At 45.7% G+C, this 27888-nt stretch overlaps 1 long non-coding RNA gene across 1 annotated transcript; it reads left to right on the top strand.

The window, feature by feature from the left end:
* The first annotated feature begins 24 nt into the window (after nucleotides 1–24).
* Nucleotides 25–15467, top strand: LOC119143880. The gene is made up of 3 exons (XR_005102860.1): nucleotides 25–69; nucleotides 9126–9292; nucleotides 15391–15467. It is a non-coding gene; the product is annotated as an uncharacterized LOC119143880 (long non-coding RNA).
* The last annotated feature ends 12421 nt before the right edge of the window (nucleotides 15468–27888 follow it).

Below are 27888 nucleotides of genomic sequence, written 5' to 3'. Positions count from 1 at the left end.
CGGGAGAAGCTCAGGATGGTGAGATGGCTGTTTCCTTTCTCCTCCGTGTTGGAGAGTTGGGTGACTGAGGTGAGTACTCTAATGGCCCATAAAGGAGGAGTTTGTTTCTGCCTCAACTTCAGGCAAGAGTTTCTTAGGAGTGCTAAGCAAACCCTGTAAATGACAATTTGGCATGCGGCTGGTAGCTGTGTATTTGGTGGGTGAACAAGAAGCTGAGGTACCTGCAGCCTGACTTGTTGATGTGTCGGGCATTCACGAGATGAATTGTAAGAGCAAAGCTGGATCAGGATGTTGAAAGCAGAAACAGAGTTGGTACAATGAAACTTTGAAATGTTGCAGGTAATGAAAAAGATTTTTTTAAAAGGCAGGCATTTTGTTCCAGTTCAGATGTTCATTCTGATTTTTTTAATGTTGTTTTCTTTCTGTCTAAAACATTGAAAAATCTAAATGAGCTAAGAATGAAATGGAAGTAGGAGAGATTAATGATTTTTTCAGTGCAATGAGATCTGCATTTTTTTCCCTTTAAATGTTTTAGACTAGAAGTTTTGGCAGCTGCTGCTTGTAACAGCAGCCAACATTAAATGGGCACCTCTGTCTAGCTGGGTGAGATGAGAGCTTTGAGGTAAACCCTTCTTAATTTATAGGAAACACTGAGATGCTGTTGGTAGATGTCCTAGAATCGTTGATGAGCAAAAGTACTTGAGAACGCCATACAATAAATACTGTGGGAAGCCATTAACCAGCAGGGATCAAAATGCAAAGCACTTGTTTTGCTTTCATAGCAAGGTGTCCTGAGATGTCTTCAGTGAGAGAAGCGCACCATAGACCGTGAACAGTATGTATGTGGAAGAAATTCAAAGGTTAAATGGCAGGCTATAGTCTCGAGGAGTTTTTTTCCAAATAGTTGTATGACTAAATGTTTAAATGTTCTTTGTATGGGATGTTACGTACTTACCTGGATGTTATATAATTACCTGGGTAATTGCTTTAAAGTAGAAAATGTTTTGTAACAATGGTGATGTACCTTCAGAGGGCAGTTTCTTAACACAAGCATTTATGGAAAAGGCCATGGGTTCTTCCCCTGTGTTTTAATCAGAGGATTACTGTGTGCTTTCATACACTAAAACCACTATATATTTGAGTTCTTCTGTTACGTCTGATTTGGACTTGGATCCCTTTTCATGGTCTACTGAAATGAAAACCATCTTTCTTCAATCAGCTCTATAGACTTTAAAGCCAATCTGCTGCTTCATAGGGAATTAACAAAAGGGGGAATGAACATAACAGAGTCACAATCACTAAAGGCAGCAGTTTGATTACTGAACAGATGAATGTTCTTTTTCTCACTTAAGAAGAAAAAAACCACAAAAAAACTGCAGGTAGAATGGTTGTAGTTGAAAGATTATATGAGAACAGAGGCATCCAGTATAGAAAGGTGAGAGTACAGTAGAGAAAACCTTAGCAGACACCATCCTATAAAACTAGGGTTTGAGACAGTTGATGTGAAATAAAAGTAGGTTGTGAGGTGGGTTAGCTATTCCCTGCTGGCCTGAGTAACATTCTTGTAGGTCACAAAGAATGCCTTTGTGCTGCTCCACTTAGCTGGCTTCCAAATTGGATTGAAAAATACATTTTTTTGTGCAGAATAAGCACAGTGAGCAAGTACAAAATACTGTGCCTGGCTATTTCCACCCTTAAACCCTGGAGGACACTTGCAAGAAACCCTGTGGATGCTGTCAGAAACACGCAGTTCTTTTGTTGGTTACTTAGAAAGTGCTGGTACAAAACTATTCAACCTGAAACCAGAATTAAGAGTACCCAACGTAGCTCTGTCAGGTTGTTGGTTTTGTTTTTTTTTTTCTCCAAGTGGCAGGAAGCAAGCACATTTGGGATAACCTTGTAGTGCCATATGTGAGGAGATGCTCTGCAATGGTGGATTCAGCAGAAAAGGTGATTTAGCACCTGCCCTTATAGATTTTTTTGTGTTCCACTTCTCTATGAACTGCATGAGAGTGCATGTGAGGAATATTTACTTTTAACAGCTACTAAAATCTAGCAAGTTTTTAAAACTAAAAGTAAATCTGTGGGGATTTTATAAAAAGACTTATACCTAGGTGTTGTGGCAAGCACATTTTCTGTCTTTATGAACTCTTTCTCTTGCAAGGTGTTTTGCAGACACCTTATGAGTAAAAACAAAGTATGAATCCCCACAGTTCCCAGCTGACACTCTGTCCGGCAAGCAAAGAAATTCTGCATGGTGCAGGTTTTTCTAGCTTAATTTTCAGTGAAGATTTTGTTGGCTTTAACTGTGAATGCTCTGCTTTGTGTCCTACTGGACAACAATCATATGATTTGCTTTTCTGAGCATCCCAGTATAGAGGTGATGGAGGGGTCAGATAATCAAAGCTGCAGGCTGGTTTGTACTGTAGTGCTAATTTGTGGTGATGCTGCTTTCTAAGGCTCGTGAATTTTAGGGGTCTTGCTAACTTTTTCAGTTCATGTCTTTAAAAACATCTGGATGGAAATATTTCACCATATCAGTGCTGAAGATCAAATTTTGTATTGGCTCAGTTCTGAGATGGTGACACTGCTCTGATTCAGGCTCAGCTGTGTGTCATGTTATTCTGCTTAAAGCAGTAAGAGTGCCATACTTGGTGTGGTTACCCTGAATGTGCTCTAAATTATGTGTGTTGGCAAACAAAATGTTCGTGAATGGGGTGGCTTGCACAGCAGGTGAGCCACAGCATGAGGCTCCCCCTTCACCGAGTATCATCCCAGCTCTTCTTCACATGTGCTGTTCCTTTTCCCAGCTGTGGATCTTGCCTTCACAGGGATCGCCTGGAAGCAGGAGAACACACACTGGCTCTTGGAAAGTAAAACAGCAGATGTGCTAGCTGAGATCTCAGGCCCAAGGAGCTCAGGTGGCACTGTAGGTGCTTCTTGAGGTAATGGCACCCACCTCTACACTGTGGGACAGATGGAATCAAGTATGGCACCTCTTCTGCCTTGCAGCAGTATAGCTAGTGCTTCCACCAAAGAAGGCGCAAGAGTTCCTGCGCAGCAAACCACTTTCTGCGGTCTTTAGAGCAGCCCAGTAAAACCACAAGCTGCAGAAGTGGGTTTTCATGTTCCACATGCTGGTGTGAATCATGTACTTCCTTCCAGCTGGGACCCAAACTCCCCAGCTGTCCCCAGAGACCTGTGCTGCATCAGTGCATCAGGCAAGAGGCTTCCGTTCATTCATCAAGAAGCAACTCAAAATAGGAATAAATACCGAGTCATGCTCAGTAAGTAGGGCTCTTTAATACTGCATTTATTCAGCTTTCCTTAGTGTAGCTTTCACGGTACTTCATGAACAAAGACAGCATCAGTAGTTGTTTGGTTTTGTATGCATCACCTTTCACCGTGCGTTGCACTTGCAGCGTGCACTTCAGATTAGATGTTAAAATTAAGATCAGTGGGTCAAGGTTCTGGCTTAATCAATATGGGGTAGAGAAAGTAATGCTGTAATGCTCATAGAAATGGCCACCCGCCTGAGTATTTTGCCTTAACTGTTTGCATCACCTCTACCTCGGGGGTGCTGCTAAGTGTTTCTGCAGAGCAGCCTGCTGCCACAGCTGTGGTGCTGCCTAGCAAGTCTGTAATGTTTTGAAAGTGGCCTTTAATGTTTGAACTTCCAGCAAGCCAGCCTTGTGTTTTCTGGTGTTGACATGTGGCTTCCAGACTTTAAAATCCAATTCATGTTATGAAAGTGCATGAGTGTTGAATTTAAACCATATTTTAATAATTTGACCACCTGTACAATATCCTAATAATCTTAAAATAGAGAACTTGAGATCCTCTGTAAAATTATTTGTAGCAGATGTTAAATCTTTGGTGTATTCCACACATTTACACGCTGGGGGACAGTTATTAAACATTACCCTTACAAAAATAACCCAAAACATATTTATTTCAAAGAATGAGAATGGTTCATAGCAGGAAGTGGATGCAGGAAGTTTCATCCATTGTTGTGGTTTGTTTTAAAGGTGTGCTCAAAATGAGATGGAAAAAAGTTTCAGTCATTACTGCAGTTGGACAAAATTATTTGAGTGCTTAAAAGATAAAAAGACTTTCTTTCTGTTTTGTTTCAGCAGTTCTCTCAGCTGTTATTTTTCTAGCCCAGCTTTCGTTTTTATTAATTTTTTTTTAGGACACTTCAGCTCTCTGACCTTAAAGATGTAATTATGAGGCACTAAATCCTAAGTGTCAAACCCATTCTCTGGTGATTGAAAAATTACCCTTTTGGTCAGAACTTGAGAACCAGAAATTAAAAACTTACTGGCAAGAGGCAAATGTTCTAGTCTGATGTGACTGGGTAACAATTCTCGTTAGTAGCAAAGTGAAGTGTTGCTTTTAAAGATGAAGATGTCATTGACAAGGAAATGCATGTGTATAAATATCTGCGTTGATGTAGCTAGCTCAAAGTGTGCAAATTCTGAATTGGCTCCAGAAACCATTACCCTTTGAAAAAATGCATGTATTTGGGGGTGTTTTTATTTGCCTCCTGAGGTTTTGAGTTTACTCTGTAACTACGAGGGCTGGACTTTTGCTTTTTTTCTTTGGGATGAAAGATACGTTGTGCCAGAGTCACATGTTTCCAGGAGCTATAGGACTTGAGGAAAATCAGTAAATGTGTCTAACACAGCAATAAAAGGAGGGCAAGCCCCTACCCACTCCCTCAACTACTGGCTCTTTCTCTGTAGGAAACATCACCTCTGGCTTCTTCAGTTTTTATATGCTTGTCCCCCTCTTCCATTTTCCCTTCTCCAGTTGTCTCTCTTGCCCACCTCCCACCTTGCCCACTCTGTGCTGGCATCCTCCTCCCTCCCATCTTTGCATTTCAGATGTTTTCCAGCATCAGGTGTGGGGCAACCTCTGGGCTATGTTACTCTGTAGGAAGACTCTTGGCCTTTCCCCTGGTGCTGCTGAGTTTATTTGTGCTGGCAGCAATGTCAGTAAGTGCAAATTCTGGATAGAAAATGTTGACGGAGGGCTGTTAAATGCAGAGAGCAAATGCTGGATTGCCAGCAGCTGGGAGGGCAAACGCAGGGGGGTGTTGCTGCAGGCTTTCTCAGAGCATCTCCTCTTTCCCTCATCATCTGCCATGGGCTGATGGGGTGCTGGCTGGTGCCTCGCTTTGACCAGCTTCAGCTCCTTTGATGTCCCCAGTGATGCAGAGCTGGAGGAGCATGCGGTGGGCATCACCTCTGAGCGGGGAGCTGGGCAGTGCCATCCCTGCCCTATTGCTGGCTGTTACTAGTGTTTCCTGCAGCAGAAAAATGCGTTACAGTCACAGAAATGGTGTTGTGGCTGTCAGCTTGAGACCCTAACAGGGTTTCAGGAAAAAGGACCAAGTTTTCAAGATGACTCGTTGTAGGGGCTTCAGTTTGCCTCTTTGTCCAGAGACAGTTTGGCCTTAACATCCAGAAGAGCAGAGCATGCACAGGTCTAACTGGGTTGTCTCACCTGCTTCAGCCTCGAGGAGCTAATCCAGGGTGAGGAAGGAGAAGGCAGGTGCTCAGCCTTGGGCCAGAGTTTATCTGTTTTGCTTAAAGAACAGAGTGGAATACTCAAAGCTGTTGACTAATGATAACTAGGAGTTTTGCTGTGTTTCTGAGTTCACAAAGGAAATGGGAGTATCAGTCCGTGACCTGTGCTGACTGGTGTGTTTAGGGGCTGTCACTGAAAATCTGGTTTAGGGAGTGGAAAGTGTGAGTGCCTCTGCTGCTGGAGGTCATAAAGATACGTCTGGCTGGCTTCTCCTGCAGCAGGTGTGGTTTTAACCTGGATGTGACCTTTCTGTTTCTGGAGGAGAACGGATCAGGCAAAAAATTTGCAGCTGGAGACAGGGATGGGGTAGACATTTCTTCTTTTATCACAAATCAGTGCAAAACTCTTTTCATTATTACAATAAAAATGCATCGTCCTGTAGCTTCATGGTGCATGAGGTGATGTCGAAATATGTAATAACCTCTGCTTTATCCTGAAATAAACTAAAACTCATGGGAAAACCTTTTTCTTTTTCCAGATTGTAGTGACGGTAAACATACTTGTGTATATATAGACTTACATAATCGCTTGCAGGCTTTTGACATGTAAACATTAATTTAAAGTTGCTGAGATTATATTGAAAGGCCTTTGGACACTTATGGTTTCTGACCTTTTGCATTAAATAAGTGTTATTTTTCTTTTGAAGGCTGGTGTTTTTTTTAACCAGGTAGATAATCACAGGCAACAACTGAGATCTCTGCTTTGATTTCTTGGCTATATAGCTTAGCATTAAAGATGCCAGTTAGGACTTGATAAATGGGAGCTATAATGGCATGATTTATCTGAGTGTGTATGCAACTGATGATCTTCAAGTCCCTGCTGTGCATAACCCACTCCCCTGAGCTCCAGAGCTAGCTAACAAACCCAAAGACTGATTTACAAAAAAGATGAAAAAAGCAAAAAAACCACCCCAAAAACCACAAAAGCAAAGGTCCAAGGAAACGGCACGCAGACAAGGCCAGTAAATGAGCAGTACTATTATTCATTTAAAATCAAAGGACAAAAAAGGAAACTGGGTGATTCAATCAACTCCTGTCCTGACTGAGATCTGCCTGGTTCTGCCCAGTTCCGTCAGGGTTCAGGAGATGCTCCATCTCTGGTGGGTGCGTGGCATGTTTGGCTATCTCTGGACATATCTCTTACCTCCTCTACCTTTGATGTTTCTCGAATTTTGGGTTTGGCGCTCGTGCTCAAACCCTCTGAGCAGGATGCTCACAGGCACCTGTATCCAGCCAGCCCTGGACCAGAAGGTCGTGGCCCGAAGTTCACCAGCAGCGCGTCTAGGGCTGGGGCGGTGGTGTCAGGGACTGGGTATTTCAGGCAGCGCCAGCCCCGGTGTCAGCAGCAGGCAGGCACGCAGGGCAGGAGCACGCAGGAGGCTTCCTACAAGGATCTTCCAGGAAGTATGAATAGAGTGTTTGGGGCTAGTCAGAGCTGTAATGGAACACACATTTTTAACTTTTTTTTTTATTTTATTTTTTTTTATTAGGAAATTTCCTATGGTTTTTTTTTTCCTTCCATTTTGTAGGTTAATTTGACTTTAATTTACACCAAAAAGGATAGAGGATTAACAACAGCAGGGGAAAAAAAATTAGAATTCTGAGTAATGTAAAACTGTAAAAAATGTAAAAAAAACAAACCCCAAACCCAAGAGGGTTTTTCTCAGAGTCAGCATAAATACTGTTGATTTCTGTGGGCTTTGGAACTGTCTTCCTTGTGCGTAAATCATACATGAATTTAATAAACACAGAATCACTGCTTTGGTCTTAATATTACTGAAGACATGAACATGTAGAAATACATAGAACTGGTGAACCAGTTCCTGAACTGTCACTGGCAAAAAGGTAAGCTGTAAATCTTGAAGAATTAATGCAGAAAAGCCAATGCCTTTTCCATAGACAAAGAATTTTTTTAAAAAAATCTGTTCCCTATATATTTAAAAAAAATATTGTAAAATTAAGAAACGAAAAATCAGTTAGTAGCTTATGAGATGAGAAAACAGGGGGTCTTATTCCTGAAAGACCGTAGTAGCATATCTTATATGTAGTCATGGGCTTTTGCTCTCTGGATACTGCTTTTGCACGAGGTGCTTCTGTCCTGGAACCACCCCAGCAGCCGAAGAGCAGCCCAAAACGCAGCCTTGGTGGCTGTTGGGCTGCTGGATGGACCGTGCTTTGGTGCCTTCAATTATTTCCTTCTCTTTTTGCCCTAGGAGTTGAAATGGCATTTCTGTTTCTGTTTTTCCTCCTTCACTGACTGAAGCAAAATAGCCTTGGAAAAGTGACTGGTTTAGGTCTATAAAACCACGACAAAAATCTGCTTTCTCAGCAAAATGAAAAGAAAAAGATAAAGGTGGGTTTTAGTTGACTGGAAAGTTTCATTTGTTTGGAGATTAAGTATTCATTTTGAGTGTGTTTTTTTTAATTTTGTTTTTTTTTTAAGTCCGAACAAATTTGGCCTTAGTTTTTGGGTTTTTTTTGTAAAAAACAAAAAACAAAAAAAAAACCCAAAAAACTAAAGGTATGAAAATGTTCAAGGTCAAATGTCACAAACGCGGGGGAGAGGGTTCATTTCTCCGCCCTCTTCTGTCAAGACGATGAATAAATTCGTCCAAAATCCAGGGAAACCTTTTGACGTCGTTCCCGTGCTATTTTGTTCCACCTCCCCGAAGGCGCCCCCCCACCCCTCCAACCCGGCGCCGGGGCTGCGCGGCGCGGCCGCCAGGGGGCGCTGTGGCCCGGCCGCAGGCAGGGGCGGGGGGCGCCGGGCGGGCGCCGCTGCAGCGGGTGCCCCGCGAGGGTCCCCGGTGTCCCCGCGTGCCGGGGGTCCCGGCCGCCCCCCAGCCCCGCGCACGGCCAGGGCACCCCGGGGCTCCACACCGCTTTCCTTCAGCGGCAGCGTTTGCGCTGGCGGCGGTTTTACGCGGCTGCTCTCGGGAGGCGGAACGGCCGCAGGTCCCACGGGCGAGGTGGCGGCCGTTGGGATTTTCCCCGCTTTTCCCGGGTGTCGGGGCAGGGTTGTGCGGGGGGAGCTGCCGGGCTGAGCTGCCGGGCTGAAGCGGGAGAGCTCTGCAAGTGCATCAGAGCAGCGATGCCGGCCCTCACCCTGCCGCCTTCCCAAGCGCATCCCTCGTGCATGTTTTCCCTCTCCAGCTCCTACAGCATTTTATCAAAATCCTGCTGGTATGTCAACTATTTCAGTTATTTATCAGCGCCATCCATCAGCGGTTTGCTGTTGTGATTGGCACTGGTTTTACAGCGCTCTGCTTTTTCTGTTGCCGTGATAACATACATTGTGCCGTGTTTTTAGATCCTGGCCGATTTCACCATATGGTTCCCATATGGGAACATGCTGCTCTTGTTAGCCACCTTCGAAGCAGCCCGTCAGCCAGGTCCCCGCTCAGAAACAAATAAATTGTCTAGTGTCTACTGTATTTCCTTTCAGGCCGCACTCTCCACTTTAAACTTGGCAGCGTTTCAGAACAATCAAAATCCGATCAGCGGCCGTGCTAACTCCATATGTTTTATTTCCAGACTGCGCGTGGCGGAGGAAGCTGAAGCTATTTTCGGTGTAGCGGTGCGGTGGGCGCCGTGCTGCAGCCGTGCGGCCTGTTTCCCGCTGGCTGCTGCCCCAAGCCCTGTTCGGCGGCGGGAGGTGCCCAGGCTTCGTGCAGAAAGCCGTGGCCGGCCAGGTGCTGCAGGTCAGTGTCGTTTTCCTGGAAAGTGGAGCACTCCTAATAGAGAGTGAAACGAATGTAAACTACAATTAGTTTGATGTGTTGGAAATAGGCTGGAGTCCTCTGGGGCCGAGCCTTACAACATAAGCAAATTTGACAGGTTACCTTTCTTTAAATGGTGTTTTAAACGCGGTGATTACCCCTGTCAGGAGTCTGTTGGCATGTTCTGGGCTGTGTGCTGTAGTCCATCAGTCTCCTGCCTCTAAAAGTGGTGCAGCCTGCGTCTGGACATAAAATAGCACGTCAGGAGGAACACGTGTGCACGGGCAACAGTAGTTCCTCCAGCAGAGTTGCCTGGCATCCCCTGGGATCAAGCTTCTCCCCAGGAGTTTGAGCTGAGTCTTTATTTCACCCTGATCTGTGCTAGTAGTTGGCAGGTGACGACTGCGGCGCCTGACCTGTGTCGTGGCCACCTGCGCTCGCAGCAGCTCACCCGCCCGCGCTTTACGGAGGCGGGAACTGGATGTGAAAGGGCCAGGTTAGCGCCTGCAGCCTTGCGGCACCTCGCGCCAGAGGCAGGTTTGGTCCTGTGCAAGGTGCCTGACCCAGCGGCAGGCGATGAGGGATGCAGAGTTGAGGAAACCACTTGCTTCAAAGCAGGCGGGAGGTACGAGGCGGTGTTGGGACTCGTGCTTGCATCTCTGGAGCACAGACACCAGGAACGAGCTCTCAGAGCTAATTGTTCCTGCTCGGAGAAGTGCTCACATGGTGTGTAGGAGGAAAAAGCCAAGCAAGCATAAGGCAGGCTCTCACCTCATACACAGGAAAACCGGTCTCGATCCCGAAGGAATCGCAGTTCTCGCTTAGGGGCATGCAAGAAGAGTGAACCAAAATTAATATGAGAGGTTAGGATTTGGTTGGTAGCAACTCGAGCACACATTTTTCCCTGGGCCAGCCGTGTGAGTGAAGTTGCAGACCAATTTCACGGAGGCTGACAAGGAGCAGCAGTCTCATCTCCCAGCCTGTGGTCCTGTTGCCTTGCTCCATTCCCCTTTGGCTGCATGTTGCGAGTCTGGCATGGTGTAAGCGGAGCCTTCCATTTTGGGATTTTTCCTGAAAGAGAGCTGTGGCCCATTCCGCGAGCGTACCACGGCGTGGGGAGAGCTCGCTGCCAGAGTGCAGGAAGCACCAGCAGAGCTGTAGAATGTTAATCCAATGTTTAATGTTCAGTGGGTTGCTAGTAGTTAGAAAACCGTTCATATGGTTTGATGGCTGTATACAGCTTTCCGTGGTTACTTTACATCTGGCTTCAAGAGCGATGGATTTGAGAATACCACTAGGATGTCTGTTAGGAAACACTGTGAGGCCTTAGGAAAGGCAATAAACCAAGATTTGTCATTGTCAGGGAGCTGGCTTGAAGGATGCTTTGAAAAAGCACTCTGCGTGACCTTCGAGTGCAGAACAAAGTCAAGCTCCCAGGCATCAAAGCAATGCCACATGTCAGGAAAACTCACCACGTATGGAAAGCCTAGAAGGTGATAGCCAGCATGAGGCAAATGTGCAGATCAATGCTAATTAAGTGAGTAGTAATGTTCGAGTGAAAATGGCTGTTGGACGGTTCAGCTGTGGTGTTAGATGATGCAAAACGCCAGCAAGCATGGAGGAAGCAATGCACAAGCAAAACTCCCAGACCCTGCTCCTCTTGCCCAGGCTTTCTGGAAGGAAAACATGGTGCTGCACGTGCAGCTGTCCCGTCGGGAGAGGGGAGGCTGGCACAGGGGTGTGAGTTGCCGGTGACGCCTGTACGCCGCTCCTGGGGGAGTATGCACAGGGTGGGGGCTGGGCCTGCACCGGTGGAGAGCGTGGCTGTGTTCATTCCTGAGCGTGCTCATAGCTGAGAAAGCTTTGGTCAGGTCAATGACAAGCGAGGGTAAAGGAGATATGGGAGGGAGTGTTTGAGTGGATAGTTGGGGATCCACAAACTGGTGATGTTTTGGGTTCAAATCAAAAAACCGTCAGGGCTTTGGGGTGAAGAAGTAGGCAAGACTAGTGCCTGTATCTGCTTTTTCTAATTGGTTGTGTTTTTTTATCCTTTGGAAGCAGAAGCATCCTACCTAAGGCATACAGCACGCAGACAATTTTTACCAGGTAAACCTTTACCTTTTAAGTGTGAACGTTTATGTGACAACGGAGGGGAAGGCAAAGCCAGATCTGCATGCCCAAAGGAGGACAGAAGTCCAGGGGAGTTTGGGACATGTGAACGTCAGGGGTTCAGGTTTGTCAGCAGTAGTACCCAGGGCCTGATCTACAGGAACTTGGAAACAGGGGGATTTTTTTTTCTCTGTAAATTCTCTTCTGTTCGTTTTGTTACTCAGTCTTGTTCACCTCCTAGGTTCAATAAACCTTTTCAACCTTTTTTTCCTGCACCTTTTGAGTCTTCCCGATCATTTCTAAATCATGGCCCACATCCTCTCTTTGTGAAGCATTTTCTGTTCCTTCCTCATTACCGCTGTTATTTGTTTTTCACAATTGCCTTCAAGCTGCTCCTTCCTTCGCTCCAGTTTTCTTGGTTTATTTGCACATCCCAGCTTGTTTTTCTTTCTGGAAGGAAGAAATGCAGAGGCTCACGTAAAGTGTTATGCAGAATAAAAGGTATGGCTTCCATCATCTTTTTACTTTACAGTAGTTAACTTCATTGTAAGCTTAAGGTAACCCTCTGAGTTGTCCAGTTGATGTGCTCAGGCTTCACCCGTGTCCTGGAGCCACGTTAGTGGCTGTACCTGCTGCAGGGCCTGTCCTGGGACGGCACGGGAAGCGGGACACATCCTCGCTTCTGTCTCTCGCTTTCCTCAGTAGGATATTTGCTTTGTTGACCTGTGGAGGACAGCTGGTTCAATGGGAGCAGATAGGAACAGGTCATAAGGATTCATATTTTTAATTGCATTTTAATTAATTTTTAAAATGTTGATCTGGCCAGGGTTAGAGTATTGCGTCTTTCCCTCCCTGCCATCCCCCAAACACTGAACGCAGAAAGAGCAGGATTAGTCTAATCCAATCCAGCAATCTATTTCCCCCATTTTTTTAACCTTTTCCATTGTGTTTAACCTAACGGAAAGAAGAGATATAAACCATTTTCAGTTCTAAGATGAATTAATTATAGTTTTATTGTTTGTTGTTAATTCAGTCATAAAGCATTAAGCTGATTTACAAAGCCTGAAGCTGAACCCAGAAATCGAACAGCGGATTCTGAGACTGTTCTTAACAGCTGCATGTATTCCCCCTGAGAAAACTATGAAATTGACGTTTCGGGCTTTTATTATCCTCTTTTCCCCAGTGAGATTTTGCTGCTCCTTTGCTGCCTGCGCAAGGAGATGGGAATGGGCTGAAGGAAGCGCAAAGTGATCCCCCCGCACCCCTGCCCCAGCAGCTCTCCCCAGCTGTGCTGAACATAGGAAAGGGCAGGAGCCACCAGGAAGCAGGAGGGCAGTGTTGCCACATCGTATGAGTTTAAGTGCTGTGGCACTCGCTGCTTTGCTTTAAACCCCCGCATCTCTCCAAGTGGCAATATTTAATGCGATGGAGCCCCACGTCGGGGAACCCCACGGCTAAGTGAACCCCAGCGTTTGCTCTCTGCTGTAAATTCAGCTCTGGGTCCCTGCCGGCACGTTTTCTCCGTGAAATGAAATCGTGGTTTACAGCTCACATCCATGAAGTTGAAGTTTTTCTATCTGGAAGCATGTGAAAAAGGAGCTACATTTTGGTTTTGCTTATAATACAGAACGATGTTTTTGCCAACAGTTTTGTTCACATTGGATTTTTGATTTTACAGATTATGCTTTTGAGCAACACTGCTGTTAGCACAAGTGTACTACTTCTAATTGTGGCCAAAATGAATCTGCAGAGCCTGCAGAAAATATTTTTAAAATAGAAAAAAAATGAAATAGGGCCTACTGCATTCATATGCTTTTGCCAGAGGTCTCATTTTGGGGAAAAAAATAACCTGCTGTTCAATGACAGCATTTTAACTCACACTAAAAATAATGCACAAATTCAGACAGCCGGCCTCCAGCCTGCACACAAGCATACACCTAAGCATGCTTGTGCATACCTGTTATGATAAGGCATATTAGGCTGACTTATAGAATTGCTTTGTTATTTTTTTCTTGCTGCAAAGTGTCGGGTTTGCAGTGACTCACAACCTAGAGAAACAGAAAGCCAATAGTTGAAATTATTGTTGCTGTCTTCCTGCTTGAATTTCCTTCAGTATTGGTGAACTCAGTAAGAACTTTGTGTTTGACCAAATGACCTAGGACTGGGCACTCAAGGTCACGTTTACTCTAGGTATGTTTTCCTTTTTCTAATATATCTGCGATATATTTGATATTTAACTTATATTTAGATGCAGAGCAAAATGCATGTGCAAATGGCATCACAGTAGAACCTGGCAAATGCTTACAGCTTGTTTAGTGCCTTCTGCATGTGTAAGGTGCACTTTGAGTAGCAGTAGAAAACTAACGAGCAAACCTTCTCGGGGCCCTGCCCTGCAGCAGAATGCATCTCGGTGCTTGAGGACATAACCGCTGTCCTCGCACTACACAGGCAAATTCTGCACCTGGAAAGTGAATTTCGTGGTGGGCACAAAGAATGAACTCTGAGTTGAAGTGGCAAAAGGTAATTTTCAGCACCAGCTTTTCCCCCCATGGGTGCTGTCCTTCTGGGCTTGGCGGGGGTGTTGGCACCTCCAGAGGTGGCCTGAGTTCAGGACTTCTGGTTGTTGCTTTTCCAGGTGTGGTGAGAACTTCGGAGTGACTAGCCTGGCAGCCAGGGGCTGTTAGCGGAGGCCATGCAAAGCTGTGGCAGAATGTAGCTGTCTGGGGAACAGGGAAATTTATATGCAGGATAGAGAGAGAGACCAGAAGTCCATTAAAATGACAGGGTGCAGACAGAACGGAGGAGAGAGGGGGACAGCCAGCCATAGCAGTTGGATTTTCTGGCCAGGACGTTTCAAGCCAGAAGAAGGTCTAATGGAAAGAGCAGGATCAGCAGCTCAGTGTCAGCCTTCGTTGGCCAGCACTTGGGCTGTATGCACCACCTTTCCCTACAGTCCCTCAGATGAGATGGTGTGTCTTAATTTTCCCCTGATTGTGTCCCTCTGTTTTTACACAGTCTTCACGGTTACCCCGTGGTTCATTGCTCCCCTGGGGTGTCTCTATGTCCCCACATCTCCCCTGGCTGCTGTTTGATATAAGCACAATCCAAATGCTCTGCTGAGCTGGGTCCCTGCCGTGGTGGCGATGAGGGATGGCTCCACAGAGCTGAAGGAGCAGCTCTCGCAGGAAAGGGTCTGGTCTGAGGCACAGCAGGCAGCACTCTGCGTTTGTGTCTCCCATATTCTGCACACTGGAGTAAAGCACAATTCAGGTGTCTCCTTCCCCTGATGGCCTAACCAACAGCAATTAACATGAAGATGAACAAGGGCATGGGAAGGAAAGTGTCTCAGGGGGCCTCTGTCCTTGGGTATAAGGATGTACCAGTTGCACTTACTGTTAGCAAACCCAAACTGTGAGAAACGGGTGAGTCAGTCGCACAGTTGTTGAATTGTTCTTCCCAATATCTGCAAGTGGGTGAAGTTTTGGAAAACCAGGGAGGGCTCACTCTCACCTCTTGCGCATCTACAGAAAGCATCTCAGGGGATTGGTACACCCAGGAGAAAGTGGTCCTGGAAGTGTACTCATTGTGCCTCCTTGGTGGAAGCATATGAAGGGGATCCTTAAGAACACAAGGTGTTTTCAGAAACCAGGATGAAGGCGGCTGTGGATGTCTCAGCAGAGACAAATGTGTTTTATAGCCTGTTTTGAGTGGCAAGAAGAGCTGAACTGGCTCGGAGGGGCTGGGTGTTCAGCAACTTCTTTGTTCTTGTCTCTGTGAGACAAGGACAGGAGAAATAAGGAGAAAATAGTTCCGAACCTATTTTTTCAAACTTCTTTTTTTTTTTTTTTTTGTGGTTGTGTTTTTGTGGCTTCTGGTCACAGCGCGTCCTTAGACAAGTTAACATGACGTAGGAGCCAGAGCTGCTTTAATAAAAGTGCTGTCAAGGATCTTTTTTTTTCCATTGTCTGAAGGTTTTTCAGCTGTTAGGACAGACGGACAGACAGCACCGAGGGATCCTAGCAGACTCATATCACACCAAATATCATCGTGTACCATCTCCTGTGTGGCCGTTTATGCCACTGCCAGGTGAGCAGCAGCGGCTGGGTGTCCCTGGCACCAGTGGAAGCGAGTGGGGGATGCCTGCCTGCTTCCCTGAGCCCCCGCAGGGCTGCGGGGGGGCAGACACAGGGAGCAGCGGGTGTCCACGGAGCTGAAGGAGGCAGCCGGGGGCTCGTGGGGGCACCAGCAAAGCTGGCTGCCTCCATCACTGGGCTCACTGGGGAGGCTGCCAGTGGTGTGCTGGCAGCTGCAGTCTGACGTCGAGTGGCCCCTGGGGAGCAGTGGGGTATTTTTAAGAAGTAACTTGTGAAAAGTGAGTAAGAAGAGGAAGCCCTGTGCTCGCTGAACGAACGAATGAATGAACAAGTGAATAAATAAATGAGCGAATGAACGAAGAGGTTGCAGAGGGGTTGTAGCTGCAGGGGTCTGAGCCTGATCTATGAAAATTGATCCAGTCGCTGCTACCTGGACTGAATACTTCAGCAGTGACCTAGTGGAAAGGTATGGCCAAACTGTCTCAGAAGTACTATCCCTGAATTTTTTGGGTGTTAGAGAGGCTTGCTAAGGAATTGCTTGGGCATTTGTAGTCTGCACCCATGTGGTTTAGAGAGGAGAGGGTAGACCCAAGAGGATGCACGCAGCAGAGGGATGCTTTTTCAGCACAGCTTTGTGAGCAGCTGCCAGCTTTTGAAGATGCTGCCAGGGTGAGGGATAGACATCCAAGCAAGGGTGCAGTCTCTCAGCCTCAGAAAAGGTTATACCAGCATCATCAGTCCTCCTCCTTCACCCCAGAAAGGGGGAGGCCAGCGGTGCAGGTGTCAGCTTATGCCCCCGCACCTTTCTAGGATGGAGAGATGTTGGCAGGGGGAATGAGATGCCTCTTGGGGTGGGGGGGGGTGCATAGCGCTGCCTGCCCTAGGGTACAGGCTTCCTCTCAGTGATGCTCCTGGTTACCTTTCTCCCCATCCTCTTCCTTGTTCTCCCATGCCATTCCCATCCTTACAGCTGCCCTTTTTGTCTTGTCTTTTTTAGCCCTGTTGCTAAGCCTGGGAAATGGGGGTGCTTGCCCCATCTCATCTCCAGAGCCCAGGATCCCCTGCAGGGCTCCTAGGGGTTCACCACCTCGCTGATGGTTTTGCTGCATTTTTGCCTGGCCCCTATTTGATGTGAGCAGCACTGGGCCCACAGGCTGTAAAAAAAAAATAATAATGGAAAGAATGTGTTCCATACTGATTATTATTATTATTTTTTTAGTGCCTAACGTGCTATTTTGAAAAGCAGCAATATTTCTGTGTGTGTGTGTGTAAAGTGGGGCAGAAAGCCATCTCATTTTAGTGCTGTAAATTTGTTGTTCTGTATAGAGAGAAGAACAAACAGCAAAACCCTTCACTACTTTAAATCTGTGCAAATTTTTGGTATCTGTGTCAACTCTACTTCCACCAGAACTTGTGCTACAACCCTAGGAGTAAATACAGCAGCAGAGGACGGGTGTAGTGTAAAGCATGTGTATTCGACACAGAGTGCTGAGGCTTAGCTGAATAGCACTCAGTGTATTGTTTGGGTGGCTTTCAGCATCCCAACCAAAAATAAACATCACTTGAGATTCTCTCTTCGCTCTGTTGAAAAGCAGCCTGTAAAAAAACCCCAAAAAACCCACAAAAACCCCAACAAACAAAACACCAAACCCCTGACATTTGCCATCCTGTATGGCTGTGGCACATGACCTGTGAGTCAGAGACACTACCTCATGGTGCAGGGGTCAGGGACAGTAAATCTGCTGGAGATGCGATGAGTGATGGCTCCCAAGGGAGAGCAATCTGGCTGCCCCAACCCTGGTGGCTGGCAGGCTTGGCCAGCAGGGCCGTGGCCGTGCCAGCCCGCTGTAGCCAAGCACAGCCAGCCTGAGGCCAAGTCCCTGGGGCTGGTGCAGGAGGATGGCCGGGGCGGGGGGGGGGGTCCACCTTGCAGCTGTGGGGGATACCGGAGGTGGCAGCCATAGGGCAGGAGGGAGATGGGATGTTCTTTGCAGTGAGTTGTGGATGGATGGCACGCGGCCAGCTGTGGGGACACAGGGAAGGAAGGGTGAGGAGCCCTGCAGCTGGGAGGGTGTGCTCGAGGGTGGTGCATGGTGTTTTGCTGCCTCGGTGTTCCCCGTGAGCATGGTGGGATCAGTCATGCAGACCTCTACTTATCTGTGATCAGCCCTTTCTGCGCTTTTGGGTACTCTCCTAGGAAATGAATGACGTGTCTAAAGGGCTTTTTGTTCAGATGAAACTCAAAAACAGAAAAAAACACGCAATAAGAAACTGAAAGAAAAAACCAGGAGCGTTATGTTGTCACATTGTTTTATGAATGAAGCATCAGCTGTAAACTCACTGAGGCTGATGGATAGTTTTTAGCTGCGCAGAATCACTGTCCAAAAATTCAGGATATGCTTTCAACAGCAAAGGAGCATTTTATCTTCACAGATAGAACTTGTCACTCAAGGAATTGAAAGGCCCTATGCTGAAGCCAGGTGAGGGTCTGAGCTATTTCTTTTCATAATTGCCACTCTGCTCAGTTATTTACTCATTTATTGGGCATTGTTAAAAGTCTGATTCTTATTCTCAGTTCTTCTAAGGCCTGACCTTATCACAAAATTGTTCCCAAGTTCATAAAAATCGGGCTCCAAAGGAGACACCACATCTATGTGACAGGAACAAGGTTGTGCCCCCAACCCTCCTACCTTTTAATCGGTAATGGATTACTTTTTCAGAGGTTATTTTAGGAGACTCAGTATTTGTGTATACGGTGGAGGAACGAAAGTTGCAATAAGAGTGTAAGTGCTCAGGGAGAGAAAATAATGTGTTGTAGACTGGTGGGTTATTTGTCACATAAGCAATCTGTATTTAGAGAGTTACATAAAAAATGTACATAGCAAAAAGTGAGAACACCCACCAGTGTTAGGCAGTCGGGAGCAACCAGTTTATATGCAAGCTAGAAGGAGGAGAAACATAAAGAATACCCTTCAGTTTTTCTAACCGCTGTTTTACTTGGACCACAAGGTACACTAAATGTTGCTGAGAAAACTTAAAACTTTCTCCAACGTGCTCAAGAATTCAGATCCCCATCTTTCATTGGCACTGGCTGAGTGCACATATTTACTTGTAGGGCACTTTTATACAGTGTGATGGAGACATTAAGCTCGAGCCTGGTCTAGTATTCTGAAAATAACTCACCATTTGGGAGGAGAATAAAGGGTGTTAATCTCAGCTCCTTGGCTGAAATTCCTAGTAAAGTTTTTACTTCTCCATTCCCAAGAATAGGCACAGTGTTCCTCAAGAAATAATTCATATTCAGAGTGTTACTCTGTATATAAAATTTCAGTGCACCGGTGCACAAGTAATCCTTAGAAGGAAAAGTTGCCCTCAAAAATCTAGCCAGCTCTGCAATACTTAATGTATATGGACTTGAAAGATAGGCAGAATGTTGAAAGTTTTAATTTAAATGTATTTGAGGGGAAAAAAAACATTAGGAAAACTCCTGGGCAAATCTTTTACAGATGGTAGACAGCTTAATTGCTGCGGTAAACTTGTCTGACATTTCTGGAAAAATTTGGGTGCTGCAGTAATCCACAGAACCCAATGGACCCATGTTGTAATGGCCTGAAACAAAGACATGCAGGTCTTCATCTTACCTGGGTTGCTAAAGTTTCACCCAGGGTTTGGGGGGTGAGGGTTTTTTTTTCCCTTCCTTTATTTTTTTCCATTTAACTCCTCTTAACCAATTAAAAAGTTGTACACGTATTATTTGGATGGGAAAGCAAGAGACCTTAAATGAAGTGAATGAGGTTACAGTATTCCTCTCTACCAAATGTCTTCCTGGAAAGTTTTATGCTGTACACAGCTGGACAAACCTTTTTTTTTTAAAAAAAACCCTGTATATTTTTATTGTGGGGAGCATTGTGCAGGACACAACGCTAACTGGGGGAGCACAGCCTCTGGCTGTTGGTGGAAGTGTAAGGGCTCAGGTGGGACTTCTGCTCTGCTCACTGGTCCAGTGACCGGGTCGGCATCTGATGCCAGCATGTAACATGGCTACTTGCTGAATGGCTCCTTCTGCAGTTCACGAGCACACAAGACACTCACCTTTTTTTTTTTTTTTTTTTTTTTCATAGATTACTGCCATATGGCTAAACTGAAGTGCCTGTGTTGAGCTGAATTGTAATATCTTCCTTATTTGCCAGTGAGCAGGTATGAAGGGAGAGACCCAAAAAGGTCTGGTATCCTTTCTGCTACATCTACTTTCTTCATCTTCAAGCTGCTGCTAGAAGATAGACTCTCATCTTCTTCTGCAAAACCAGTCCATGCTTCCTTTTCTTTAGAAGCTATTTATTCTAGGACTCTCCTTTTATTTACACAAATAGCAAGATTTCATGTCATTCCCATAAAGTGACTACAGAATTATTATTCAATTGTATATATTTTTTATTACTTATTTAAAGCCTGCAATAATCTTGTATCTCTTATTTTTTGTTTCTCTCAAACATGTGTTCCTTTTAAAAGCTGATAAAGTGCCAAGTATGCTGTTCCATTACAGGTGGGTCTTGGTCTGGTCTCTCTCACTACACACTTTTCTCCTTTAAGGACAGTCTTCCTGGCAGCGAGCGATCCTCCAAGGTTAACGTGGTTTCAAGGCAAAAATAAACGTGGCAGGGAAGTCAGGACAGGATTATAGAGCAGTATCATTCCTCAAAGTTTTTAAAAAAAATAATACTTGAGTATTTCATTCACCACCTAGGTAGACCCCTACCTAGAAGTGGTATTTTCAGGGTTTTCCTCTGCAAGGTGAGGGACTGGCACTGCTTGTTTGCAGGTCAGTGCCTCCACAGGCTGTTGAGTCACGGGAGCTTTCAGCACCCAAGGCAGGCGCTGTGCCCCAGCGAGGGGGTATCGGTGCTGCAGCACCGCGGGGAAAGGTCTGTGCTACTTTGTGATTTCCTTAATGAGCCTTTGCGGGAGCCCTAGGAGGGTACAGGCACAGCCAGAGGGCTAGGTGGGCCTTGTGGCATCACTGGGGAGGAGAGCTGGATGGTGGAGAGGGGCAGCAGATCTGGCCAGAGATGTGCTGAGGGAAACCTGTTGTCTTGGGGGCAAGGCAGTGGGAAAACCCACCGTGACGTGGGTTGAGGAGCTTGGGGAGGTTGGGCTGAGGAGGGATAAGGGCTGCCTGTGGGGACCCTGCACTGGGTGTACATGCTGTGGGCTGGGGAGGGGTCAGCATGAGCATGCTGTGTGGAGGAGGCAAAGGTGGGTCGCCTTCCACATCAGCCCGACAGATGTCCCACATGTATCGCATTGCACGAGGGACCAAACTGCCGGAGCGAGGCAAGTGGGCGAAGCGGGTCCCCCATCACCGGCACTGGGGAGGGGCTGTTCCCCACCAGGTTTGATGGTTGCCCCAGGGAAATCCCTCGAAGGTGCCACTGCTTTGGTTGTGGTGCAGTCCAAGCTCCACCAACATACCCACTACACCTTTCATTACAAAGCAAGGCAAACAAACAAAAAGGAGGCAGGGGGAAGAGAAGATTCAGGACAGGTTCTGCTACCAGCTGCTTCCTGGTTGAACTGGAAGCAGAATATGCAATTTCTTTTCTGTCTGTCCACTCTTTACCTGCCTCTGCACACATGCTCTGCTGCCAGAGGCACTGGTTTGGGCTTCCCCGCACACTGTGATGTACTGGGAAATGTTTTGCTTTCCCTGCAGAGCGTGCCGTGGTGCACCTGGAGGAGGCAGAGGATTGTGCTTGGTGAGTTCAGTGCAGCTCATGGGCTTTGGGAGCGAAATTATTTTTTTCTTTATGAACAATCTCGAATAACCAGCACCTTTCTGGATGTGTTTTTTAAACATCTTAACAGCCTGCTGTTACATCTGCTAACGTGTTTTCAAATGCTCTTTGCAAGGCTGGCTGTTCCTGCTAACAAGTTACAGCTTCTGCGAGGAGAACAGCCCTGGAGATTTTGTGGTCCTGCGGGAAACAGGTGTTTCTGTTTGAATATGCTGCTTCCCACCCCACCCCCCTTTCTTTCTTCCCTGAATACAAAGCACAACCTTCTGCAGAGCGGCTGAGCTCAGGCACCTGGAATATCCTGCCTGTGACCCTACTCCTGCTGGAATTTTCCCAGTGCCTTACCAGAGGGAGGTGTCTGCTCTCCAGGAGAAATAGAGATTCCTGCATAGATCTTCTAATTAGCTACAAGCCTATCCCTGTGTGCCGGACAAAGGCAGCAAGTGCAGGCTGGGTGGATGGAGTAAGCACTTCTTGTAGTCCTCTTGCTTTTCTTCCATCAGCATCTCTACCCAGCAGTGGAGGAGCTCTTCTGGTTGGCATTTCTCTCTCTCTTCCCTGCATGGAGTGCTGTTGCTGAGCTCGTGGGTGGTGTGAGCACCACGCAGCCTGCCTAGAAAGGAAGATCTGGGGAGAGTGGGATGGGGAGTGTGGATTTTACACAGAAGAGGATGAGGAAGGTGCCTCTTTGGCCATCAGGTGACGGGGGAACTGCCCGATGAACAACTCTGACTCAGCTGGAGCCCCGCAGGAGTTCCTGCAGAAGTGTGGCCATCCAGTTCTCCTTCAGGACCGGCTGCGACATAAACCCACAGTGCCCCTGGCAACACTGAGTGAAACTCTCTAGCCCTTGCAGTAAATGGGTGGTTTGGTAGCATCTTGAATGGGACTGTGCTGTCACAACAAAATGCTGTAGTTTGTGATGTTGCCTCACATGAAACCCCCTCTCTAGTCAATGGGGAGAGCCAGGAACTTCCAGAGGGTGATTAATCTCAGCTATTTCAGACACTGACTTTAGGATGGGATGGTTCATCTGCTACAGTTTGCCTGCCTCCATTGAAGGCTCTGCTGTCAAGATCTCCAGCTTACATGAGATGAAATAGATTGGTTGCTTTATCCCACAAACGTGGGACCAGAAGGATCTCATTCCCTCAATGAGATGGTTTTAGGTCTTCCTGGTTTATATCAAGGTAGTAATTTGCTCTGTGGGATGTACAATGGAAAGATTATTGTATCCTCAAGGGAATCTGGTCCCATGTTTGTGGAGTAAGTAACAAAATCTTGATAACTGGGTTTGTTCATTGTTCTCCCTGAAAACAGAGACAGCAGGTACCTCCAGAAGGGTGCATTTGGGTTTAAAATGGGTAATGAGTCTATTACAAGAATTTGGGATTGTGCAGATAGGTACAATTTACATAGATTTTTTTTTTAAAAAGAGGTAAAGACTGTTGAAAAATTAAGATAGATATGAAAGTAATTCTACCTGATTTTAAAAGGTTACTTTGAGATTTGAGGGGAAGAAAAGGCAAGGCAACATCTCTTCTTTTCCCTCCTCTTCTAAACATGGGAGAAAATTGATCTAAGTGCTTGGTAAGTGTTGTTTGAGAGTTTCCGTAGCTAAGACGTCGCAGCTCTCCAGGATCACAGTATTTATCTCAGAGAAAGAGGGAAGACCTGGACTTGTAAGCCAGGTCTTCTTCTTGCAGTGCCTTCTGATCTTCTTTTCTACTTACAGACTGACTGATTTAAACAGCCCGCTTTACTGCAGTGTTTCAGTTTGCATGGGGCACACATTAAGTGCAACATGCAGCACCCAGACAGTATTTGCCTCTAAAAAATGGCAGAAACCTGATGTCTTCGAAGCCCCTTTCAGAAACGCAGCGTGGGTCCTGGCACAGGGCTGGCGGTTTAATGGTGGGGTGAACAAAAGTTGGAATGTGATGGGTGTGTAAGGGTGACGGAGCAGCAGGCTTGGCTTGGGAATAGGGAGCCTCAGCCACTCTGTTATGGTCTGGCCACAGTGGCAGCCCTGGGGACATCAGTCCTCCCAGTGCTTGCAGGGTGACAGTAGCATCAGACAGCAGCTGCACAAGGTCGACTGTCCCGTGGTGGCGTGGCACCGTGCCCTGCTTTGTTGCATCTCTGCTGAGCCTGCTTCTGGTGTGGGTGATGGGGTTGAGCCCAAGGCAGGACATCACCCGACTCACGGTTTGTAGCCTTGAGCTGTCAGAGTTCGCTGACTGTGTTTGAACACGTGGCGAGCTGCGGGATTCTTCTTTGCCGCACTGACATTCAGTGAAAAGGGATTTTTATTTCTGTTTTAATGCCAGATGGCAGTAACACAGCGACAAGAGAGCCTCATAAGCAGAGGCAGATTTTTTCACCCCCCCGTCTTTTAAAAATTGTAAGCGACATAAACTGCTGTTTAGTAAATTAATTAATTTTCTCCTCTGGTGTTGTAGATGAATAACTGCATTGAATAATATATACATTTATCTGCTTTGTTGGCTTAATCCACTGAGGAAGGTCTTTGCAGCAGGTGACATGCTATATGTCATTCCTGCTCCCTGAGCATGTTATAAAACCAGATTTGCTTGAATCTGGAAAATAGCGTCTTTCAAACCTGACTACTAAGCAGCTCCTGCTCAGGGCGACTGAAAGCATTTCTCCAACCAGAGACCTGCAAGCTCTTTGCAGAGGAAACCCATGCTCTGCTCCCTCTTTCCAGTGAGGAGGTGGGAATGGTGGGGGATAGGTGGGCATCATCTGAGCGCAGCCTCGGAGCCCCCTCAGTGCCGAGATCCCCCCTGTGAGTCGCTCAGTGCCAGCACCCCCTGCTTTAATAGTGATGTGAAAATAATCTTGTCATCCTAACAGTGCCATAGGCATGGTGCAGGGACACTGGTAAGGAGAAGTAATACCTTTCATTAGGAAGAGAGATAACAGGAGAAAAGCCCAGAGGCTTTCCAGGCATGAGATCCTTTCCCCTTGCTTATATTCTACCGCGTGCCGAACCTGTCCCATGGCATTTATGCCTGAAGCCGTTTGCAGCCTATTGCTACAGTATCTGCAGTTATGAAGCAAGGCACAGGAACAGGATTCTGTTCTGCCACCCACCCGGGCCAGGGCAGAGCAGGAGGCAGTGTCTGCGGGAAAGGGGTGCTTTTATCAGCACTTTGGAGGGAATGGGAATGCCTAACAGCAAGGAAGCTGTGAGATTAGCTGTGCTAAAACCAAAATGGACTTAACTACGTCTAACCCCTTGTGGGAGAGATTTAATTCTTTACTTTTGTATGAGAGGAGTTTGCTTTAATATTGAGTAGGTTGTGGACTGGTGGAAACCAGCACATGGTCTACTGTAATATCCAAGCATAAATAGGAGTATAGTGTGCTTACTTTACTGAGAGTGGTCAAAATAACGTATCTCTGAATATATTTCTGTTGCAGGGGCTCTTAAAAAAAACCAAATCAAAACACCAAAGCAGAAGATCGTGGCAGAAGATTCGAGTTGTCTGTTGCTTTTTCATTTGATGCTGTGTTCATTATAGTCTCCAGTCCACCTCACTCTGCTCTACTGGCAAGTTGCAAAGCAATAGTGTTTTATCCTGCTGTTTGCCTGTCTAGTAAAAGCTCCTTTCTTTCTAAATATGCACTACCGGAGCATACTTGACTGCTGAAGTGAATAGGAGCTTTGTAAATGGAAGCACAATATGATTCAGCTCTCAAAGGTGTGGAAATTTCTTCTTTAGGTACTCAAAAGAATATGTTCTGAGTTGTTTTTTCCTGCATGTACCCCAGTTGCATTTAGTTGACAGCTAATGTTTCTAGCCAAATAATAAGTGTATTTCTCAGAAACTGTACACACAGGATTTCTTGCAGGTTTTAGTCCCTTCCTGTTTTTAGAGATGCATGTAATTCATGGTACTTCTCTCTCCATTATAGTAAGGCAGCAGGTGTTCACTTCAATAAATAATTGTCAAATGTTGTATTCCACTTTTTTAGAGGTAGGTCTAAGAGACAATTTTCTAGGGTTGATTTAGAAAAAAAAAATCAACACAATGGAAGCTTGCTTTGAATGGGATTTGAATATTAATAGACTGAATAGAAAAAATGCTGTGTTTTCATAGAATCATGGAAAGATTTGGCTTGGAAGGGACCTCTGGAGACCCCTAGCACTGTCCCCACATCCCAGTACAGGTAACTGCAAAGCCAGATGGTTCAAGTGCTTGCCCAGTTTAGTTTTGACACGGCAGTTTGGAGACTGCTGGAGGGTGCAGAGGAGTTTGTTACAACCATCCAACTAATTCAAGATGAAATATCAGGTGAGTGAATGCTGTCCCTAGGTGGGTGATTGGTATGATACAGAGCCTCCAGGCCCAAAAAGTGGCCTGCCATGGGCAGCTGGACCCTTTCATGACTTTGTTAATCTCTCTTAATGTTGGAGGGTTCCAGGAGTTCTTTCTCTGGTGACCCTGCACTTTCACATGGCTTTAGACGGGTGAAGTCATCATACTTTGCTGTGCGTTCAGATCTAAGGTTCAGTACTCTATTGAATTGTTAAAACACTAAGAAATGGGGGCTTTCTCTTGTTATACTCCATGGACAATAGAAAATGCTTTCAAGCAGGGTTTCAGCAACCTTCTTGCTTTGACATTGAAAACATTCTTGCGCAGAGCAACAATCACAAAGAAATTGCTGTAATAAACTGTTCCATTTATAGAAATGTGAACAATATTTATGTGCTATCAGTAGTACTTTGGACAAAATCGATGTGTGGGCTTTTGATTTAAAAAAATAACAGTGAAGGAAGAACATGACAGAGAAAGAACAAGCTGTTGACTAAAACTTTGCCTGCTGCAATGGCTTCAATAAACCCATGTACTAATATAATTTTGAATGATCTTGTATTTGAGACTTTAAAAGAGTTCCTGATTTTTGGTGACTTCTAATCACCTTTTTACTTTCTGAGAGTGATTTTGTTAAAACATCTTATGCTGATCACCTCAAAACCAGTGACTTAAAGAAATAGTCCTTATCCACCACTTTTGTCCACAAAGTGATTAAGTTACAGCCTGTTTGTATCCTGGATCAGTCTCCAACAGCTGCCTCTGCATAATGATTGATCAGAGTAAAACTATTAATTTTTTTGCAAAGGTTACTGTGTCTTATGATAGATTTATCAGTGAAAGAGCTTTTCATTTTTCTCCCCTCTTTTTCTCCTCATGACATTTTTATTAAATTCTTCCCTTTTCTTCCTGGTTTCGTTCTCCTGGTTTATGGGGGCAGTCAGCTGTAGAAAGCAATGCTTCCCTCACTGGAAAAACAGAGGTTTAATTTTGAACAGACACTTTTATTGTCTTCTTAATGAAGTGGTTGATGTTTTAACAAATCTGTGATATACTCACAGTCATTTAGACTTTTGTCTAGTTACTGGAAGACATAATTAAGCTTGAAGTTTAATTTCAAGCCATACCTCCCTTTCCCCATCTGTTCCTAGCTCTGCTCATAGAATCATAGAACATCTCAAGCTGGAAGGGACTTATGAGGATCATTGAGTCCAACTCCCTAAAACTAAACCATACGACCAAGAGCATCGTCCAGATGCTCCTTGAACTCTGACAGGCTTGGTGCCCTGACCACTTCCCTGGGGAGCCTGTTCTAGTTTTTTGAGCAAAATCCTTGTTTCTCTTGGCAAAAGGGGAATTCTGCCCTGTGAAGTCTGAACAGAGCAAACAGGGCAAAAAAAGCTTATTCCTGTTGCGTTGAAGAGGGCTTGATGAGAAATTTTATGTGCAGGTATCGCTTAGAAACCTTAGGCAGAAATATCACTTGGTTTATTCTGTGAAGATCATCAGATATGTGGTCGAACTGGCAGAAGATCTATTCAGAAACTATTTTAAACTTTTGACTGTGTAAATGTGGCAGGATTTTTGGTCTTTCTCAGGGCTGTATGTGTCTTGTTGATTCACACTACACACAAACTACAGCACAAGGTAAAATGCTGAGTAGGTCCTTACATTCAGTGGGTTATAACAGAGGATCATGTAACGATCTTCCCAAAGGAGCTGGGGTCAGGGCCAGGGAGCAGACAGCTCCTGTGATAGTGTGGTTGCCAGAGCAGATATTTAAGAAAAAGCCTGTAGTTTGGTCAAAGTGGGGTGGGAAAGGAACAACCTGTTCCTTAGTATTTCCTGAAGGTCCTGAAGAAGTAGCTGGACTGGAGGGAAGGGGTAGCTCATCCTATGGATGAAAGCAGAATGTGTGTGAAACTCAGTGTGAAACTCAGACCTGAAGTTACAAAGAGGAGAGCTCTGACCAGAGGTGTGTCGAGTTGTGAAGGAATTGTAGAAGGAAATTTGTGTGTTAAGTCAATTGCAATTTGAGCAAGTGCTTGAAGAAGCAAATCACTGAAATAAAGTGTCTTGTACATTTAGAGGAGTAATGGCCCACCCACAGTCCCACCTAGCCCCCAGGTGAAAGCTATGACCATCCACGTTAAATGTTCTAAAGACCAAGCCTGCCCTAGGGAGAGGAGAAAAATGGAAACCATGGGTGTCTGTGTTCCTTAGGAAACATGCTGCTT

The sequence above is a fragment of the Falco rusticolus genome, chromosome 2, assembly GCF_015220075.1.
Source record: "Falco rusticolus isolate bFalRus1 chromosome 2, bFalRus1.pri, whole genome shotgun sequence".
NCBI lineage: Eukaryota > Metazoa > Chordata > Aves > Falconiformes > Falconidae > Falco > Falco rusticolus.
Note: the sequence above shows the minus strand (reverse complement) of the source record. Positions and strands in the feature narration are given on the sequence as shown.